General features: G+C 45.5%; 1 pseudogene; it reads right to left on the bottom strand.

The window, feature by feature from the left end:
- Positions 1-15,845: 15,845 nt before the first annotated feature.
- On the bottom strand, positions 15,846-21,067 carry LOC135561604 (C-type lectin domain family 4 member F-like; annotated as a pseudogene).
- Between the last annotated feature and the right edge of the window lie 532 nt (positions 21,068-21,599).

Genomic DNA, 21,599 nt, shown 5'->3' with positions numbered 1-21,599 from the left:
GCAGAGAATGGGAAAAGGAAGTCAAGAAAAAAAGGAGATGGAAGAAGAAGAGAGGAACATTTTGGATGAAGACAAAATAAATGGAAAGTAGGAGAACATTGAGGGAGAAGGACAACACGAGAAAAGAAGGAGAACATTGAGGGAGAAGGACAAAACAAGAGAAGAAGGAGAAATTGAGGTAGAAGGACAACACGAGAGAAGGAGAACATTGAGGGAGAAGGACAAAACAAGAGAAGGAGAAATTGAGGTAGAGGGACAACATGAGAGAAGGAGAACATTGAGGGAGAAGGACAGCACGAGAGAAGAAGGAGAAATTGAGGTAGAAGACAACACGAGCGAAGGAGAACATTGAGGGAGAAGGACAGCACGAGATAAGAAGGAGAACATTGAGGAAGAAGGACAGCACGAGAGAAGAAGGAGAACATTGAGGGAGAAAGACAGCACGAGAGAAGAAGGAGAACATTGAGGGAGAAGGACAACACGAGAGAAAGAAGGAGAACATTGAGGGAGAAGGACAACACGAGAGAAAAAAGGGATGGCAGGAGATCAACCTCAGGAGGCTGAAGAAATTCAGCATGGACCCTAAGAACCTCACAAGCTTCTACAGATGCATGGAGAGCATTCTGACAGGCTGCATCACTGCCTGGTAGCTCAACTGCAAGGCTCTCCAGAGGGATGGTGCAGTAAGCCCAACGCATTACTGGGGTCACACTGCTTGCCCTCCAGGACATTTACAGCACCTGGTGTCACAGGAAGGTCAAGAAGAACAAGGCCTGCTGAGTGGCACAGTGGTCTAAGCCACTGCATCGCAGTGCTACCTGTGCCACTAGAGATCCTGGTTCGAGTCCAGACTCCGTTGCAGCCGGCTGTGACCAGAAGACCCATGGCGCGGCACACAATGGGCCCAGCATTGTCCGGTTAGGGGAGTGTTTGGCTGGCCGGGATGTCCTTGTCCCATCGCACTCTAACGACTCCTGTGGCGGGCTGGGCACATGCACGCTGACACGGTTGCCAGGTGTACGGTGTTTCCTCTGACACATTGTTGCGGCTGGCATCCGGGTTAAGTGGGTGTTGTGTCAAGAAGCAGTGCAGCTTGGCTGGGTTGTGTTTCTGAGGACGCACGGCTCTTGACCTTCACCTCTGAGTCTGTACAGGAGTTGCAGTGAAGAGGACAAGACTGTAACTACCAATTGGATGTAATGAAAAGATGCACAACAAGAAAGAGAAGCAAAATAGTGTCGTCAGCTGCATATTTATTAGCCGTGGTATTTCTACAGAGGTGACAAAGTAGAGCAGGTGAGAACACATGGGGAAAAGTGAACAATCTATTTTACAAGACTCACCAGAGGTGTAAGTCTTGTACACCATTAGTCATCAGTCCCATCCCAAGAGTTTCTATTGGACACATTTTGGTAGGTCCCTCCCCGTTTCGTTTGCTTCTGTTTGGATCCTAGTGAATATACCCCTGGAGTGTGTTCATTGAGGCGCTGCATGGTCAGTCTGAGGTCTGAATTGGCCATGCAGCATTTAGTGATGAGGCCTGTGTAGAAGTCAGGGCACTCATACTTATTGTGCTTTGCAGAGCTGTTTTTTATTTATTTATTTATTTTATTTCACCTTTATTTAACCAGGTAGGCTAGTTGAGAACAAGTTATAATTTACAACTGCGACCTGGCCAAGATAAAGCAAAGCAGTGTGACACAGACAACAACACAGAGTTACACATAGCATAACATGGAATAAACAATAAACAAGCCAATAACATAATAAACAAGTCAATGACACAGTAGAAAAAAAGAAAGTCTATATACGGTGTGTGCAAAAGGCATGAGGAGGTAAGCAAGAAATAGGCCATAGAAGCGAATAATTATAATTTCATCTGGAGTGATAAATGAGCAGATGATGCTGTGCAAGCAGAGATACTGGTGTACAAAAGAGCAGAAAAGTCAATAAAATAGTATGTGGATGAGGTAGGTAGATTGGGTGGGCTATTTACAGATGGACTATGTACAGCTGCAGCGATCGGTTAGCTGCTCAGATAGCTGATGTTTAAAGTTGGTGAAGTTCGCAGAGCTGTTGTGAAGGAAGTTGTCAAGGAAATTAACTTGTGTTTATACAGGAACTCATGCCCCCACCTTCTGTCAACGCGGAGCAACATGGAGCCCTCCGCATTGTGACAACATTTGAGAGGTGCACAGCGGTGCAGTATGGAGCTCAATTTGCCTGCCTCCGGAGGCTACGCACTTTCGTCACACCATCCATACGGTGCCTCCGATCACATCTTCGGATCAAGCATAAATTGGCTCTTAGTTGTATTCTGCTGCAAAACGTTTCGCCTGTTACTCCAAACACTCAACATAACAGAAAATATGTTTGGTTCTTAAATGGAAGTTGTAGTTCACTTTAGAACCATACAATTAAATTCAAGTTTTTGGGGTTCCTTCCAATTTCTTCTGAATTACAGCTTCTGTTTGAAAACAGAACGGAACTCAACAGTGTTTATAGTAAACGACAACAGACAACAGACAGTGGACTGTGGAATACACCCCAGCTAGTATAACCCATGTGTTTTTCTAGAGACGGTGCCAGTGTTAAAGTGTGTTGTTCCTCCACTAGGGGACAGTCACAAACACAGGTGAACATTTACAATGGACTGTGGAATACACCCCAGCTAGTATAACCCATGTGTTTTTCTAGAGACGGTGCCAGTGTTAAAGTGTGTTGTTCCTCCACTAGGGGACAGTCACAAACACAGGTGAACGTTTACAATGGACTGTGGAATACACCCCAGCTAGTATAACCCATGTGTTTTTCTAGAGACGGTGCCAGTGTTAAAGTGTGTTGTTCCTCCACTAGGGGACAGTCACAAACACAGGTGAACGTTTGTTTGTAGCTATGCCAAAGATGATCTACTGTATTATATTGATAGAGATAGCCAAGTAACAATGGAAATACATGTCCTCAATGATTGAAGGCAGGCGAGATCAGGTGGGATCATTCTAGCCAATGAGAGGGCAGATATGCGTGTGAACAACAGGCACAACTAAGTCGTTTTTCTCAGTTGCCGGAATACGACGTGCACCCACTGATACCAGTACATTTGTAACAGCCTAAACATTACGGAAACTTCTATTAGATCAAATAAGCCTCACGTAATTTGACATTCATAGACCTCCATAAAAAGGGCTTATCTCATGCAGACAGATTTTGGGCGGAGTAAATCCTCTCACTCTTCTGCTCTGCTAACTGACTGATAATACAAAAGCTCTCTGATGTTCTCCAGATGAAGAAGTCATATCTACACGTTTCTGTCTGTCTGTCCCAAGCTGAGACAAACCAGTACGGTTGGAATCTCACAGGTGTTGTTTCAGTCTACAGTGATCTATATCTGGGTTTCCCAAACTCGGTCCTGGGGCCCCCCCTGGGTGCAAATTTTATATTTTACACTAGCACTACACAGCTGATTCAAATAATCAAAGCTTGATGATGAGTTAGTTCTTTTAATCAGCTGTGTAGTTGTAGGGCAGAAACCAAAACGTGCCCCCGGGGGTAGTAGTAGTTACTAGCCTGTTTTAAATGACAAGTTAATGAGGGGGTTCATATGAGTTGTCCACCTCACCCTCCTAAACAGTTTGGGGTATATTTTCTAGAAAAGTTGTACATTCTGACCCAGTTTGAAGACAGCTCACTGTTCTGCTCTGTGCACATGAAATCCCAATGTTAGGGCAGAGACACAAGCATCTCCTCATTATATCCAGTATCTCTGACACAGTGTATTGACCTGTGCAAACCTCCTACAGTAAGTGTATAGATGTATTTTTTCAGATAATTATTTGCTGATATGAAAGATAATATCATATCAGCATATGTTTTGAAACCTGTTTCTAAACGTTAAAACACAGCGTCAGGACTGTAGCTCACACAGACGCAGCCTCGGGCGAAGCTAACCGCTGAAAACACTACGGAGAGAAGTGTTTTCCAGAGCTAACTTGGGCCAAACAACGAGAAGTACCTGTACTTGTAGCCCAAGATGTACTCTTAAGGAGCCTACTGTTACTCCATTAGGTCCTTATATTTTCAGAGGTAGACTGGCTCTGGCAGCCAGAACAACCAGACACTCCATCTAAACATAAAGCACTCTACTTTCATGTCAAATCAAAATCATTTCACGACTGGAAAACACACACTAACTGTACACTGTTTTAACGTTTTTTAACACAGGCAGCAGCCGACAGTACTTTTCAGTAACATTTGTGACGTCCTTCTTCTGTTACACACAGATGTTCGGAGACAGATATAGCAATTAGCACAGGTGGTCCCTCTGTTTCCTGTCTGTCTTCTGTAAAAACGAGCTGTAACATGGAGAAATGACCATGTGGGAACAGTAACCCTAAGTCTATTTAGCGTCTATAAACAGACTAGGCTCGGGTACTGTATGAGTTGTATGCAGGGACGGGGTTGTTTTCACATGGCCGGACCTACTCGGTTGGCATCTACTGTATGAGTTGTATGCAGGGAGGGTTGTTTTCACACAGCCGGACCTACTCGGTTGGCATCTACTGTATGAGTTGTATGCAGGGACGGGGTTGTTTTCACACAGCCGGACCTACTCGGTTGGCATCTACTGTATGAGTTGTATGCAGGGACGGGGTTGTTTTCACACGGCCGGACCTACTCGGTTGGCATCTACTCTATGAGTTGTATGCAGGGAGGGTTGTTTTCACACAGCCAGACCTACTCGGTTGGCATCTACTGTATGAGTTGTATGCCTGGACGGGGTTGTTTTCACACGGCCGGACCTACTCGGTTGGCATCTACTGTATGAGTTGTATGCAGGGACGGGGTTGTTTTCACACGGCCGGACCTACTCGGTTGGCATCTACTGTATGAGTTGTATGCAGGGACGGGGTTGTTTTCACACAGCCGGACCTACTCGGTTGGCATCTACTGTATGAGTTGTATGCAGGGAGGGTTGTTTTCACACGGCCGGACCTACTCGGTTGGCATCTACTGTATGAGTTGTATGCAGGGAGGGTTGTTTTCACACGGCCGGACCTACTCGGTTGGCATCTACTGTATGAGTTGTATGCAGGGAGGGTTGTTTTCACACGGCCGGACCTACTCGGTTGGCATCTACTGTATGAGTTGTATGCAGGGAGGGTTGTTTTCACACGGCCGGACCTACTCGGTTGGCATCTACTGTATGAGTTGTATGCAGGGAGGGTTGTTTTCACACGGCCGGACCTACTCGGTTGGCATCTACTGTATGAGTTGTATGCAGTGAGGGTTGTTTTCACACAGCCGGACCTACTCGGTTGGCATCTACTGTATGAGTTGTATGCCTGGACGGGGTTGTTTTCACACGGCCGGACCTACTCGGTTGGCATCTACTGTATGAGTTGTATGCAGGGAGGGTTGTTTTCACACGGCCGGACCTACTCGGTTGGCATCTACTGTATGAGTTGTATGCAGGGAGGGTTGTTTTCACACGGCCGGACCTACTCGGTTGGCATCTACTGTATGAGTTGTATGCAGGGACGGGGTTGTTTTCACACAGCCGGACCTACTCGGTTGGCATCTACTGAATGAGTTGTATGCAGGGAGGGTTGTTTTCACACAGCCAGACCTACTCGGTTGGCATCTACTGTATGAGTTGTATGCCTGGACGGGGTTGTTTTCACACGGCCGGACCTACTCGGTTGGCATCTACTGTATGAGTTGTATGCAGGGAGGGTTGTTTTCACACGGCCGGACCTACTCGGTTGGCATCTACTGTATGAGTTGTATGCAGGGAGGGTTGTTTTCACACGGCCGGACCTACTCGGTTGGCATCTACTGTATGAGTTGTATGCAGGGAGGGTTGTTTTCACACGGCCGGACCTACTCGGTTGGCATCTACTGTATGAGTTGTATGCAGGGAGGGTTGTTTTCACACGGCCGGACCTACTCGGTTGGCATCTACTGTATGAGTTGTATGCAGTGAGGGTTGTTTTCACACGGCCGGACCTACTCGGTTGGCATCTACTGTATGAGTTGTATGCCTGGACGCGGTTGTTTTCACACGGCCGGACCTACTCGGTTGGCATCTACTGTATGAGTTGTATGCAGGGACGGGGTTGTTTTCACACAGCCGGACCTACTCGGTTGGCATCTACTGTATGAGTTGTATGCAGGGACGGGGTTGTTTTCACACAGCCGGACCTACTCGGTTGGCATCTACTGTATGAGTTGTATGCAGGGAGGGTTGTTTTCACACGGCCGGACCTACTCGGTTGGCATCTACTGTATGAGTTGTATGCAGGGAGGGTTGTTTTCACACGGCCGGACCTACTCGGTTGGCATCTACTGTATGAGTTGTATGCAGGGAGGGTTGTTTTCACACAGCCGGACCTACTCGGTTGGCATCTACTGTATGAGTTGTATGCAGGGAGGGTTGTTTTCACACAGCCGGACCTACTCGGTTGGCATCTACTGTATGAGTTGTATGCAGGGAGGGTTGTTTTCACACGGCCGGACCTACTCGGTTGGCATCTACTGTATGAGTTGTATGCAGGGAGGGTTGTTTTCACACGGCCGGACCTACTCGGTTGGCATCTACTGTATGAGTTGTATGCAGGGAGGGTTGTTTTCACACGGCCGGACCTACTCGGTTGGCATCTACTGTATGAGTTGTATGCAGGGAGGGTTGTTTTCACACGGCCGAACCTACTCGGTTGGCATCTACTGTATGAGTTGTATGCAGGGACGGGGTTGTTTTCACACAGCCGGACCTACTCGGTTGGCATCTACTGTATGAGTTGTATGCAGGGACGGGGTTGTTTTCACACAGCCGGACCTACTCGGTTGGCATCTACTGTATGAGTTGTATGCAGGGACGGGGTTGTTTTCACACGGCCGGACCTACTCGGTTGGCATCTACTGTATGAGTTGTATGCCTGGACGGGGTTGTTTTCACACGGCCGGACCTACTCGGTTGGCATCTACTGTATGAGTTGTATGCAGGGACGGGGTTGTTTTCACACAGCCGGACCTACTCGGTTGGCATCTACTGTATGAGTTGTATGCAGGGACGGGGTTGTTTTCACACAGCCGGACCTACTCGGTTGGCATCTACTGTATGAGTTGTATGCAGGGAGGGTTGTTTTCACACGGCCGGACCTACTCGGTTGGCATCTACTGTATGAGTTGTATGCAGGGAGGGTTGTTTTCACACAGCCAGACCTACTCGGTTGGCATCTACTGTATGAGTTGTATGCCTGGACGGGGTTGTTTTCACACGGCCGGACCTACTCGGTTGGCATCTACTGTATGAGTTGTATGCAGGGACGGGGTTGTTTTCACACAGCCGGACCTACTCGGTTGGCATCTACTCTATGAGTTGTATGCAGGGACGGGGTTGTTTTCACACAGCCGGACCTACTCGGTTGGCATCTACTGTATGAGTTGTATGCAGGGAGGGTTGTTTTCACACGGCCGGACCTACTCGGTTGGCATCTACTGTATGAGTTGTATGCAGGGAGGGTTGTTTTCACACGGCCGGACCTACTCGGTTGGCATCTACTGTATGAGTTGTATGCAGGGAGGGTTGTTTTCACACGGCCGGACCTACTCGGTTGGCATCTACTGTATGAGTTGTATGCAGGGAGGGTTGTTTTCACACAGCCGGACCTACTCGGTTGGCATCTACTGTATGAGTTGTATGCCTGGACGGGGTTGTTTTCACACGGCCGGACCTACTCGGTTGGCATCTACTGTATGAGTTGTATGCAGGGACGGGGTTGTTTTCACACAGCCGGACCTACTCGGTTGGCATCTACTGTATGAGTTGTATGCAGGGACGGGGTTGTTTTCACACAGCCGGACCTACTCGGTTGGCATCTACTGTATGAGTTGTATGCAGGGAGGGTTGTTTTCACACGGCCGGACCTACTCGGTTGGCATCTACTGTATGAGTTGTATGCAGGGAGGGTTGTTTTCACACGGCCGGACCTACTCGGTTGGCATCTACTGTATGAGTTGTATGCAGGGAGGGTTGTTTTCACACGGCCGGACCTACTCGGTTGGCATCTACTGTATGAGTTGTATGCAGGGAGGGTTGTTTTCACACGGCCGAACCTACTCGGTTGGCATCTACTGTATGAGTTGTATGCAGGGACGGGGTTGTTTTCACACAGCCGGACCTACTCGGTTTGCATCTACTGTATGAGTTGTATGCAGGGACGGGGTTGTTTTCACACAGCCGGACCTACTCGGTTGGCATCTACTGTATGAGTTGTATGCAGGGACGGGGTTGTTTTCACACAGCCGGACCTACTCGGTTGGCATCTACTGTATGAGTTGTATGCAGGGAGGGTTGTTTTCACACGGCCGGACCTACTCGGTTGGCATCTACTGTATGAGTTGTATGCAGGGAGGGTTGTTTTCACACGGCCGGACCTACTCGGTTGGCATCTACTGTATGAGTTGTATGCAGGGAGGGTTGTTTTCACACGGCCGGACCTACTCGGTTGGCATCTACTGTATGAGTTGTATGCAGGGAGGGTTGTTTTCACACAGCCGAACCTACTCGGTTGGCATCTATTGTATGAGTTGTATGCAGGGACGGGGTTGTTTTCACACAGCCGGACCTACTCGGTTGGCATCTACTGTATGAGTTGTATGCAGGGACGGGGTTGTTTTCACACAGCCGGACCTACTCGGTTGGCATCTACTGTATGAGTTGTATGCAGGGACGGGGTTGTTTTCACACAGCCGGACCTACTCGGTTGGCATCTACTGTATGAGTTGTATGCAGGGACGGGGTTGTTTTCACACGGCCGGACCTACTCGGTTGGCATCTACTGTATGAGTTGTATGCCTGGACGGGGTTGTTTTCACACGGCCGGACCTACTCGGTTGGCATCTACTGTATGAGTTGTATGCAGGGACGGGGTTGTTTTCACACAGCCGGACCTACTCGGTTGGCATCTACTGTATGAGTTGTATGCAGGGACGGGGTTGTTTTCACACAGCCGGACCTACTCGGTTGGCATCTACTGTATGAGTTGTATGCAGGGACGGGGTTGTTTTCACACAGCCGGACCTACTCGGTTGGCATCTACTGTATGAGTTGTATGCAGGGAGGGTTGTTTTCACACGGCCGGACCTACTCGGTTGGCATCTACTGTATGAGTTGTATGCAGGGAGGGTTGTTTTCACACGGCCGGACCTACTCGGTTGGCATCTACTGTATGAGTTGTATGCAGGGAGGGTTGTTTTCACACGGCCGGACCTACTCGGTTGGCATCTACTGTATGAGTTGTATGCAGGGAGGGTTGTTTTCACACGGCCGAACCTACTCGGTTGGCATCTACTGTATGAGTTGTATGCAGGGACGGGGTTGTTTTCACACAGCCGGACCTACTCGGTTTGCATCTACTGTATGAGTTGTATGCAGGGACGGGGTTGTTTTCACACAGCCGGACCTACTCGGTTGGCATCTACTGTATGAGTTGTATGCAGGGACGGGGTTGTTTTCACACAGCCGGACCTACTCGGTTGGCATCTACTGTATGAGTTGTATGCAGGGAGGGTTGTTTTCACACGGCCGGACCTACTCGGTTGGCATCTACTGTATGAGTTGTATGCAGGGAGGGTTGTTTTCACACGGCCGGACCTACTCGGTTGGCATCTACTGTATGAGTTGTATGCAGGGAGGGTTGTTTTCACACGGCCGGACCTACTCGGTTGGCATCTACTGTATGAGTTGTATGCAGGGAGGGTTGTTTTCACACAGCCGAACCTACTCGGTTGGCATCTACTGTATGAGTTGTATGCAGGGACGGGGTTGTTTTCACACAGCCGGACCTACTCGGTTGGCATCTACTGTATGAGTTGTATGCAGGGACGGGGTTGTTTTCACACAGCCGGACCTACTCGGTTGGCATCTACTGTATGAGTTGTATGCAGGGACGGGGTTGTTTTCACACAGCCGGACCTACTCGGTTGGCATCTACTGTATGAGTTGTATGCAGGGACGGGGTTGTTTTCACACGGCCGGACCTACTCGGTTGGCATCTACTGTATGAGTTGTATGCAGGGACGGGGTTGTTTTCACACGGCCAGACCTACTAGGTTGGCATCTACTGTATGAGTTGTATGCAGGGAGGGTTGTTTTCACACAGCCAGACCTACTCGGTTGGCATCTACTGTATGAGTTGTATGCCTGGACGGGGTTGTTTTCACACGGCCGGACCTACTCGGTTGGCATCTACTGTATGAGTTGTATGCAGGGACGGGGTTGTTTTCACACAGCCGGACCTACTCGGTTGGCATCTACTGTATGAGTTGTATGCAGGGAGGGTTGTTTTCACACGGCCGGACCTACTCGGTTGGCATCTACTGTATGAGTTGTATGCAGGGAGGGTTGTTTTCACACGGCCGGACCTACTCGGTTGGCATCTACTGTATGAGTTGTATGCAGGGAGGGTTGTTTTCACACGGCCGGACCTACTCGGTTGGCATCTACTGTATGAGTTGTATGCAGGGAGGGTTGTTTTCACACAGCCGGACCTACTCGGTTGGCATCTACTGTATGAGTTGTATGCAGGGAGGGTTGTTTTCACACAGCTGAACCTACTCGGTTGGCATCTACTGTATGAGTTGTATGCAGGGACGGGGTTGTTTTCACACAGCCGGACCTACTCGGTTGGCATCTACTGTATGAGTTGTATGCAGGGACGGGGTTGTTTTCACACAGCCGGACCTACTCGGTTGGCATCTACTGTATGAGTTGTATGCAGGGACGGGGTTGTTTTCACACAGCCGGACCTACTCGGTTGGCATCTACTGTATGAGTTGTATGCAGGGACGGGGTTGTTTTCACACAGCCGGACCTACTCGGTTGTCATATACTGTATGAGTTGTATGCAGGGACGGGGTTGTTTTCACACAGCCGGACCTACTCGGTTGGCATCTACTGTATGAGTTGTATGCAGGGACGGGGTTGTTTTCACACAGCCGGACCTACTCGGTTGTCATCTACTGTATGAGTTGTATGCAGGGACGGGGTTGTTTTCACACAGCCGGACCTACTCGGTTGGCATCTACTGTATGAGTTGTATGCAGGGACGGGGTTGTTTTCACACAGCCAGACCTACTCGGTTGGCATCTACTGTATGAGTTGTATGCAGGGACGGGGTTGTTTTCACACGGCCAGACCTACTCGGTTGGCATCTACTGTATGAGTTGTATGCAGGGAGGGTTGTTTTCACACAGCCGGACCTACTCGGTTGGCATCTACTGTATGAGTTGTATGCAGGGAGGGTTGTTTTCACACAGCCGGACCTACTCGGTTGGCATCTACTGTATGAGTTGTATGCAGGGAGGGTTGTTTTCACACAGCCGGACCTACTCGGTTGGCATCTACTGTATGAGTTGTATGCAGGGAGGGTTGTTTTCACACAGCCGGACCTACTCGGTTGGCATCTACTGTATGAGTTGTATGCAGGGACGGGGTTGTTTTCACACAGCCGGACCTACTCGGTTGGCATCTACTGTATGAGTTGTATGCAGGGACGGGGTTGTTTTCACACAGCCGAACCTACTCGGTTGGCATCTACTGTATGAGTTGTATGCAGGGACGGGGTTGTTTTCACACAGCCGGACCTACTCGGTTGGCATCTACTGTATGAGTTGTATGCAGGGACGGGGTTGTTTTCACACAGCCAGACCTACTCGGTTGGCATCTACTGTATGAGTTGTATGCAGGGACGGGGTTGTTTTCACACGGCCGGACCTACTCGGTTGGCATCTACTGTATGAGTTGTATGCAGGGAGGGTTGTTTTCACACAGCCAGACCTACTCGGTTGGCATCTACTGTATGAGTTGTATGCAGGGACGGGGTTGTTTTCACACAGCCAGACCTACTCGGTTGGCATCTACTGTATGAGTTGTATGCAGGGACGGGGTTGTTTTCACACAGCCGGACCTACTCGGTTGGCATCTACTGTATGAGTTGTATGCAGGGACGGGGTTGTTTTCACACAGCCAGACCTACTCGGTTGGCATCTACTGTATGAGTTGTATGCAGGGACGGGGTTGTTTTCACACAGCCAGACCTACTCGGTTGGCATCTACTGTATGAGTTGTATGCAGGGACGGGGTTGTTTTCACACAGCCGGACCTACTCGGTTGGCATCTACTGTATGAGTTGTATGCAGGGACGGGGTTGTTTTCACACGGCCGGACCTACTCGGTTGGCATCTACTGTATGAGTTGTATGCAGGGACGGGGTTGTTTTCACACGGCCGGACCTACTCGGTTGGCATCTACTGTATGAGTTGTATGCAGGGACGGGGTTGTTTTCACACGGCCGGACCTACTCGGTTGGCATCTACTGTATGAGTTGTATGCAGGGAGGGTTGTTTTCACACGGCCAGACCTACTCGGTTGGCATCTACTGTATGAAGGGTGCTTTCCTATAGTTTCTGTCAGGGTTATTTTAACTTTGTTGGAATCCTCCTGAATGTCTCTTTGATAAAGGACCAATACAGTAATGATTCTATTGTTGAACCAACTGGAAGCCCATACATCTATATATAGTGTTGTGGCTTTTAAGTGAAGCCCAACATTTAACTGAAAACATTTTGTTTGTTGGCAGAATAAGTAGAGATATATTTTTGAAAGAATTGTGTGTATCTTTCTCCTTGACCAGGGATTGTGTGTATCTTTCTCCTTGACCAGGGATTGTGTGTATTTTTCTCCTTGACCAGGGATTGTGTGTATCTTTCTCCTTGACCAGGGATTGTGTGTATCTTTCTCCTTGACCAGGGATTGTGTGTATCTTTCTCCTTGACCAGGGATTGTGTGTATCTTTCTCCTTGACCAGGGATTGTGTGTATCTTGCTCCTTGACCAGGGATTGTGTGTATCTTTCTCCTTGACCAGGGATTGTGTGTATCTTTCTCCTTGACCAGAGATTGTGTGTATCTTTCTCCTTGACCAGGGATTGTGTGTATCTTTCTCCTTGACCAGGGATTGTGTGTATCTTTCTCCTTGACCAGGGATTGTGTGTATCTTTCTCCTTGACCAGGGATTGTGTGTATCTTTCTCCTTGACCAGGGATTGTGTGTATCTTTCTCCTTGACCAGGGATTGTGTGTATCTTTCTCCTTGACCAGGGATTGTGTGTATCTTGCTCCTTGACCAGGGATTGTGTGTATCTTTCTCCTTGACCAGGGATTGTGTGTATCTTTCTCCTTGACCAGGGATTGTGTGTATCTTTCTCCTTGACCAGGGATTGTGTGCATCTTTCTCCTTGACCAGGGATTGTACCACACATCACAATTGTCTTTAGATTCTTCTATTTTTGTTTTGGTTTCATTTCTGCACTAGATTACGGTGGCCATGGCAACAAAACAAACTACTGCAATTTATACTGAGTGTACAAAACATGATGAACACCTGCTCTTTCTATGACATAAACTGACCAGGAGAATCCAGGTGAAAGCTATGATCCCTTATTGATGTCACTTGTTAAATCCACTTCAATCAGTATTGATGAAAGGGTGGCAACAGGCTAAAGAAGGACGTTTATTCTTGAGACAATTGAGACCTGGATTCCTGGATTCCACAAAGCAAATAGTCAGAGTAGCCATTTGATTACCAGTTCAGGAGTCTTATGGCTTGGGGGCAAAAATGTTGAGAAGTCTTTTTGTCCTAGACTTTGCACTCTGGTAATGCTTGCTGTGTGGTAGCAGAGAAAACAGTCTATGACTTGGGTGACTGGAGTCTCTGACAATTTTTGGGGGCTTTCATCTAACACCGCCTATTATATAGGTCCTGGATGGCAGGAAGCTTGGCCCCAGTGATGTACTGGGCCATATGCACTACCATCTGTAGTGCTCTCGATGGTGCAGCTGTAGACAGTTTAACATGGTGTTCTTGGTCACAGGGACTATGGTGGTCTACTTGAAACATGTAGGTATTACAGACTGGGTCAGGGAGAGGTTTAAAGTGTCAGTGAAGGCCCTTGCCAGCTGGTCAGCGCAGGCTCTGAGTATGCACCCTGGAGAGTGGGCATATTTAAAGGGCAGCGTTCCCCAACCCCTCCCCGTTTTTCAACTGGTCGTTCAGAACATCACCATTTCAGTTGAATTTCAGTTGAATCTACTCTGAGATACATTTGAAGAAGAGATCAAGCGTCTTAGAGTAGGAATATAGATTTAGGATCAGGTTTACGATTTAGATCGCCACAAATAAGATTACATGGACAGAGGGGACCTGATCCTAAATCTTGATACATATGGGCATATGTATACGTGAACCTGCACCACCTCCACCAAGAGAAGTCTCTGTTGCCTGGGGAAATATCTGTTTTTGTTCAGCAGTTGTTATTATCAAAACTCCCACAAGATGGCACCAAAGACAAATGCCATGCTTATTTCTAATAAGCCTTGTAGACGACCAAGTCCAATATGGTCAAAACCAGGACCTGTAGGTAACAGAATGGCATGACGAGTGAATAGATATTCAACCTAATATGCAATGAAGCATCTGAAAAAGCACTGGTTGAGATAGGAAAGAACCAGGTCAACAACGTCAGAGTACAGTTGTAGCATGTGTTACACCGAGAGATGGATTAGAAATCACCATGTCATTAGTCTGTATATTTGCTACACACAGGGAATACAGAATGAACCAATGAGATAGTCATGATGTCACGTTTCTGAAAAAGGGGCTGAGACTGGTCAACAGACAATAGCATCAAATGAACAAATATCACCATCAATAAGCGTTAAGCTTTAGGAAACCTATTATAATCAATAGCTTCATCATTAATATGTTTATTATAATCAATACCTTCATCATTAATATGTTTATTATAATCAATACCTTCATCATTAATATGTTTATTATAATCAATACCTTCATCATTAATGTTTATTATAATCAATAGCTTCATCATTAATATGTTTATTATAATCAATACCTTCATCATTAATATGTTTATTATAATCAATACCTTCATCATTAATATGTTTATTATAATCAATAGCTTCATCATTAATATGTTTATTATAATCAATACCTTCATCATTAATATGTTTATTATAATCAATACCTTCATCATTAATATGTTTATTATAATCAATACCTTCATCATTAATATGTTTATTATAATCAATACCTTCATCATTAATATGTTTATTATAATCAATACCTTCATCATTAATATGTTTATTATAATCAATACCTTCATCATTAATATGTTTATTATAATCAATACCTTCATCATTAATATGTTTATTATAATCAATACCTTCATCATTAATATGTTTATTATAATCAATACCTTCATCATTAATATGTTTATTATAATCAATAGCTTCATCATTAATATGTTTATTATAATCAATACCTTCATCATTAATATGTTTATTATAATCAATACCTTCATCATTAATATGTTTATTATAATCAATACCTTCATCATTAATATGTTTATTATAATCAATAGCTTCATCGTTAATATGTTTATTATAATCAATACCTTCATCGTTAATATGTTTATTATAATCAATAGCTTCATCATTAATATGTTTATTATAATCAATACCTTCATCATTAATATGTTTATTATAATCAATAGCTTCATCATTAATATGTTTATTATAATCAATAGCTGCAATTATGATACATACAGTTACACTGGTGACAGTGCTGTCAACCTTCTCTCTCTCTCTCTCTCTCTCTCTCTCTCTCTCTCTCTCTCTCAAGCCCCTTTTATAACTGCCACTGATATGCGTCCCTCGTCTTGATCTTGTCCGTTGTCCTAAATCAGTTCACAATGAGTCTTTGAATCGTCTACACCTGTCTGAAAATGTGGGCACAATCAGAATGTGGACATGATCTGGACACAGGACGCATGTTAGCAGCAGATATAAACAGGGCTTCAGAGTCAAACATGCATGCTTCAAAAAAAGATATGTAATTACTTGTATAGTAGTGTCATGACGATGCAATAAAATGCTAATTAATTACTTAAAAATCATACAATGTGATTTTCTGAATTTTTGTTTTAGATTCCGTCTCTCACATTTGAAGTGTACCTATGATAAAAATTACAGACCTCTACATGCTTTGTAAGTCGGAAAACCTGCAAAATCGACAGTGTATCAAATACTTGTTCTCCCCACTGTATATATTTTTGTATACATTTTCCTTTATTATTTTCCCCTAATCCTACCACTCCTCCTCCCTTGTAAACTTAGTTTTTTAATGATGTTGTTTCTGGCTTTGACAATATAAAGACGTTTCCCATGCCAATAAAAACCCATTGGGGGAGAGAGATATTTGTGTACAGACTACATGCAATGCAACTGTACATAACGAGCTATTGTTTGTTAAATCACTCTTTCACAAATCCAATTACGTTCCTCGGTACATCCTACATCATTCCATGTATATACATGGTCACAATACCTATAATTCATCTCAGCACAGTCCTCCTCCCCATTAGGACCTGAATTATCAGGCTGTTTCTCCGCCCAGTACCTAGAGGGTTAACAACACAGAGAACCAGACAGACACCGGTTAACATAATTCTAAGTCATACCAATGCAGATGTTATTCTATTTAAAATGGTTACAGTCTTATGGACAGATTATTATCTCTCACCATGTGGTCAGTGGTGTACCGTCCACCCATTTCCAGGTCCCCTTTGTCACTCTTTCAATTCAGACCCATCCAGGAAATTGTTCTTAATGCAATGAGGAATTTCTGTTAGGTGAACGATAATGATGTTGTCAATTGCATGTGAGTATTTATTTACCTGATTCATCTCTCTCTTCATCTCTCTCTCTCTCTCTCTCTCTCTCTCTCTCTCTCTCTCTCTCTCACACACACCTGTTCCTCTCTACTATTTATGATCACCAGGTGTGCTCCTCTCCCCAGACCGTCCTGTTCAGCGTACTCCCAGGGTTTCTTCTCAGCCGAGAGGTAGTAACAGCTGCTGGAGCCAAACTACTTCCATCCTTCAGGACACATTTTCTCAGTTTGAGAAGACAAACAGAGAAGGAAATAACACTTAAATACAGCAAACCTGTTTCAGTTTCTAAAGGCTGTATGGTTGCCGTGTCCGCGTGTGTTGCCGTGTCCGCGTGTGTTGCCGCGCCTGCGTGTGTTGCCGTGTCCGCGTGTGTTGCCGCGCCTGCGTGTGTTGCCGTGCCTGCGTGTGTTGCCGTGTCCGCGTGTGTTGCTGCGCCTGCGTGTGTTGCCGTGTCCGCGTGTGTTGCCGTGCTTGCGTGTGTTGCGCGTGTGTTGCCGCGCCTGCGTGTGTTGCCGTGCCCGCGTGTGTTGCCGTGCTTGCGTGTGTTGCGCGTGTGTTGCCGTGCCCGCGTGTGTTGCCGTGCAAGGCAAACTACCTCTAGCTTCCTCCATACTGCACGCAGAGACATAAAAATAGCATCCAGAGTTCATCTGACCCTAAGTAGAAAAACGGCTTAGTTGCCAGAATCTTGCAACGTTCCTTTAAAAAATGTTAACACTGTAATTGAACTATTGGTTGCACACTAGATTTGCACACTTCAGGAGAAGGAAGGGTATAGAATCGACACTGAACAAAAATAGAAACTCAACCTGTAAGGTGTTGGTCCCATGTTTCATGAGCTCAAATAAAAGATCCCAGAAATGTTCCACACGCACAACAAGCTTATTTCTCTCAAATGTTGTGCATACATGTGTTTACATCCCTGTTAGTGAGCGTTTCTCCTTTGCCAAGATAATCCATCGACCTGATAGATGTGGCATATCAAGAAGCTGATTAAACAGCATGATCATTACACAGGTGCACCTTGTGCTGGGGACAATAAAAGGTTGCTCTAAAATGTGCAGTTTTGTCACAACACAATGCCACATATGTCTCAAGTTTTGAGGGAATGTGCAATTGGCATGCTAACTGCAGGAATTTCCACCAGAGCCGTTGCTAGATCATTTAATGTTCATTTCTCTACCATAAGCCGCCTACAACGTTGTTTTAGAGAATTTGGCAGTACGTCCAACCATCCTCACAACCGCAAACCACATTTATGGCGTTGTGTGGACGAGCGGTTTGCTGATGTCAACGTTGTGAACAGAGTGCCCCGTGGTGGTGGGGTTATGGTATGGGCAGACATAAGCTACGGACAACAAACACAATTGGATTTTATCAATGGCAATTTGAATGCACAAAAATACAGTGATGAGATCCTGAGGCCCATTGTGAGGCCCTTTTTTTTTTAAAAGCACATCTGTATTCCAGTCATGTGAAATCCTTAAATTAGGGCCTAATGCATTTATTTTAATTGACTGATTTCCCGATATGAACAAAGTCAGTAAAATCAATGAAATTGTTGAATGTTGCATTTATATTTTTGTTCAGTATAGGTACAGTCCTGGTGACTGACTTGGCAACTTACCACAACCAGAGAGCCCCTTCTCCAGCGTCACCTTCTCATTGATCAGAAGACTGACCCTGTCTCTCAACATGTCCCTGTCTTTAGTCAGGGCATTGTAACACTCCTGTAACTGGTTTTGGTTTGTTTTCTCTAACTGGTCTCTCTCACTCTGTAACTGGTCTCTCTCACTCTGTAACTGGTCTCTCTCACTCTGTAACTGGTCTCTCTCATCCTGTAACTGGTCTCTCTCACTCTGTAACTGGTCTCTCACACTCTGTAACTGGTCTCTCTCCCTCTCTAGCTGGTTTCTGTTCTTCCAGCACTGGTCTCTCTCTGTACCCAGGCCAATGATACCACTACTGGTGTTTGGATGGTCTCTGACATGTGCCAGGCCAGTGGTGTTATTACAGGCCTTTATCTGGTCTCTCTCTTTATCAGAGCAGGCTGAAAGAAAGAAAAGAGATGTTCTGGGAATGGGTCCTAAATGGCACCCTATTTGTTATATAGTGCACTAGTCCTTTGTGCCTTGGTCAAAAGTAGTGCACTACAAAGGGGATAACGGCTCTGGTCAAAAATAATGCACTACAAATGGAATAGGGTCCAAAATGGCATCCTTTTGATCAGAACCCTATGGACCCTGGCCAACAGTAGTGCACTAGTAGAGTATAATTTGGGATACAGACTCTCTCACAGAAAGACAGCCTCAGGGAGATGTTGAGAGTGACTTGTAGAACACACAAAATCCCAAAGCTCTCACAGCAACCATCCTGTAGAGTCTTCTCCCTGAATCCTCAGGTCCTGAGGAGATACACACTGATGTGAGAACACACACGTACCCATACACACAGACACATGCATAAACACGCATACACACACATGCATACACTTACACATCATAGCAAGCATGCACATACACACACACATACCCCCCCCCCACACACACACAAACTCACACACACACACACACTTGAGGGTATGACATAATCAGCAACAAGAGGACTGTTTCTCACAGCTGCTTTAGAGGAAGTTACTGTATCAGTATAACATGTTAGAATCATTAAAGAGGAAGTTACTGTATCAGTATAACATGTTACAATCATTAAAGAGGAAGTTACTGTATCAGTATAACATGTTACAGTCATTAAAGGGGAATTTACTGTATCAATATAACATGTTACAATCATTAAAGAGGAAGTTACTGTATCAGTATAACATGTTACAATCATCAAAGAGGAAGTTACTGTATCAGTAGAACATGTTACAGTCATTAAAGGGGAAGCTACTGTATCAGTATACCATGTTACAATCATTAAAGGGGAAGTTACTGTATCAGTATAACACGAATGTTGTTGTAAGGATTGTCTGACCATTGTCGGACCAAAGTGCAGCGTGGTATGGGTTCAACATATTTATTTAGTGAACCGGCACAAAAAAAACGATAAAGCACGAACGAAACGTGAAGCTATGGAGTGCTCACAGGCAACTAACCAAAAACAAGATCCCACCAAAACCCAGTGGGAAAAGGCTGCCTAAATATGATCCCCAATCAGAGACAATGATAGACAGCTGCCTCTGATTGGGAACCATACCAGGCCAACATAGTAATAGAAAAACTAGAATACCCACCCTAGTCACACCCGACCTAACCAAATTAGAGAATAAAAGGCTCTCTAATGTCAGGGCGTGACAATGTTAGAATCATTAAAGAGGAAGTTACTGTATCAGTATAACATGTTATAATCATTAAAGAGGACGTTACTGTATCAGTATAACATGTTACAATCATTAAAGAGGAAGTTACTGTATCAGTATAACATGTTACAATCATTAAAGAGGAAGTTACTGTATACGGAAGAACCTCATTAAAGAGGAAGTTACTGTATCAGTATAACATGTTACAGTCATTAAAGAGGAAGTTACTGTATCAGTATAACATGTTACAGTCATTAAAGAGGAAGTTACTATATCAGTATAACATGTTACAATCATTAAATAGGAAGTTACTGTATCAGTATAACATGTTACAGTCATTAAAGAGGAAGTTACTGTATCAGTATAACATGTTACAATCATTAAAGAGGAAGTTACTGTATCAGTATAACATGTTACAGTCATTAAAGGGGAAGTTACTGTATCGGTATAACATGTTACAGTCATTAAAGGGGAAGTTACTGTATCAGTATAACATGTTACAGTCATTAAAGGGGAAGTTACTGTATCAGTACACATGTTACAATCATTAAAGGGGCAATCTGCAAAACATATGCATTTTTACTCCATTGTAACACTGTATAGCCTCAACATGGTTAAAACAACAATTTGATCTTCTGGATGGTCAGTCCTTGCTGGGGCTAATGCAGTGACCATATTACCGCCACACCTGCAGTCACAAGTCATGTACCGTTTTGCTTCCACAATGGTCAGTCCTTGCTGGGGCTAATGCAGTGACCATATTACCGCCACACCTGCAGTCACAAGTCATGTACCGTTTTGCTCCCACAATGGTCAGTCCTTGCTGGGGCTAATGCAGTGACCATATTACCGCCACACCTGCAGTCACAAGTCATGTACCGTTTTGCTCCCACAATGGTCAGTCCTTGCTGGGGCTAATGCAGTGACCATATTACCGCCACACCTGCAGTCACAAGTCATGTACCGTTTTGCTCCCACAATGGTCAGTCCTTGCTGGGGCTAATGCAGTGACCATATTACCGCCACACCTGCAGTCACAAGTCATGTACCGTTTTGCTTCCACAATGGTCAGTCCTTGCTGGGGCTAATGCAGTGACCATATTACCGCCACACCTGCAGTCACAAGTCATGTACCGTTTTGCTCCCACAATGGTCAGTCCTTGCTGGGGCTAATGCAGTGACCATATTACCGCCACACCTGCAGTCACAAGTCATGTACCGTTTTGCTCCCACAATGGTCAGTCCTTGCTGGGGCTAATGCAGTGACCATATTACCGCCACACCTGCAGTCACAAGTCATGTACCGTTTTGCTTCCACAATGGTCAGTCCTTGCTGGGGCTAATGCAGTGACCATATTACCGCCACACCTGCAGTCACAAGTCATGTACCGTTTTGCTTCCACAATGGTCAGTCCTTGCTGGGGCTAATGCAGTGACCATATTACCGCCACACCTGCAGTCACAAGTCATGTACCGTTTTGCTTCCACAATG

This window comes from Oncorhynchus nerka, linkage group LG18, assembly GCF_034236695.1.
Source record: "Oncorhynchus nerka isolate Pitt River linkage group LG18, Oner_Uvic_2.0, whole genome shotgun sequence".
In the NCBI taxonomy this organism is placed as follows: domain Eukaryota; kingdom Metazoa; phylum Chordata; class Actinopteri; order Salmoniformes; family Salmonidae; genus Oncorhynchus; species Oncorhynchus nerka.
Note: the sequence above shows the minus strand (reverse complement) of the source record. Positions and strands in the feature narration are given on the sequence as shown.